Genomic DNA, 932 nt, shown 5'->3' with positions numbered 1-932 from the left:
TATCGTCCTAAATAGTTCTCCTTTGAATTGCTTTCCATTATCTGAAAACACAGTCTCCGGAACTCCATATGCGTGGAACAACCCCTCCTCATGTATTTCACCACTACATCCGCTGAAAGCTTTAACGCAATGTCTAACGCAATGAATATTCCAATATTTCCATTTTGGATCTCGGGTACGGCCCCAGGAAGTCCACATAAATTTGCTGAAAGAATCTTTGGGTCTCTGCCGGTCTTCCCATCGCTGGCCTTATCACTTGATTAGGTACCTTGTTCATCTTACAGACCTCTCACTTGCCTACGTACTCTTTCACTTCATTCACTAATCCTGGCCAGTAGTACCTTTGGCGAATTCTTTCCAGCGTTTTATGGACTCCTCCATAAGCTGCTGTGGGACTGTCATGGGCCTCTCTAAGTATCCCGGGAATCATACCCTTTGGAACACATAACTTCCATGTGAAATTATCCGCTAGCTTTACATCCCGGACTTGCTTCGTCCGCCGGAAAACCTTGCCATCCATGACCTTCAAATCTGGTACCGTCTCGCCGTCACGTAAGGTCTGAACCGCTTAATACAAAAAATCGCGGCCAGGTATTCCTGCTCAGTGACGGCGTAATTCCTTTGGGCCTTACTCAACTTCTTTGAGACGAAAGCGATACCCGTCCCCCTTGACTCCTTCCGTCTTTTGAACCAGGACACCACAAATCCCGTAGCTGCTCGCATCGCAGTGCGTAAAGAACGGCTACCTAAAATCCGGACTGTGCAGAACCAGAGCCTGACACATCGCTTTCTTAAGCTTTTTGAAAGCCTCTAGACCAGCCTGCGACATCGTAAAACGACACTTAGGCCTCTCCAGATCAGCCAAGTGGTTGATTATGTCTGCATAATTACTAATGAATTTGCTATACCATCCAGTCATGCCCAGAAAACTC

This window comes from Drosophila ananassae (assembly GCF_017639315.1).
Source record: "Drosophila ananassae strain 14024-0371.13 chromosome Y unlocalized genomic scaffold, ASM1763931v2 tig00000087, whole genome shotgun sequence".
In the NCBI taxonomy this organism is placed as follows: domain Eukaryota; kingdom Metazoa; phylum Arthropoda; class Insecta; order Diptera; family Drosophilidae; genus Drosophila; species Drosophila ananassae.
This window is presented reverse-complemented; position numbering follows the sequence as displayed.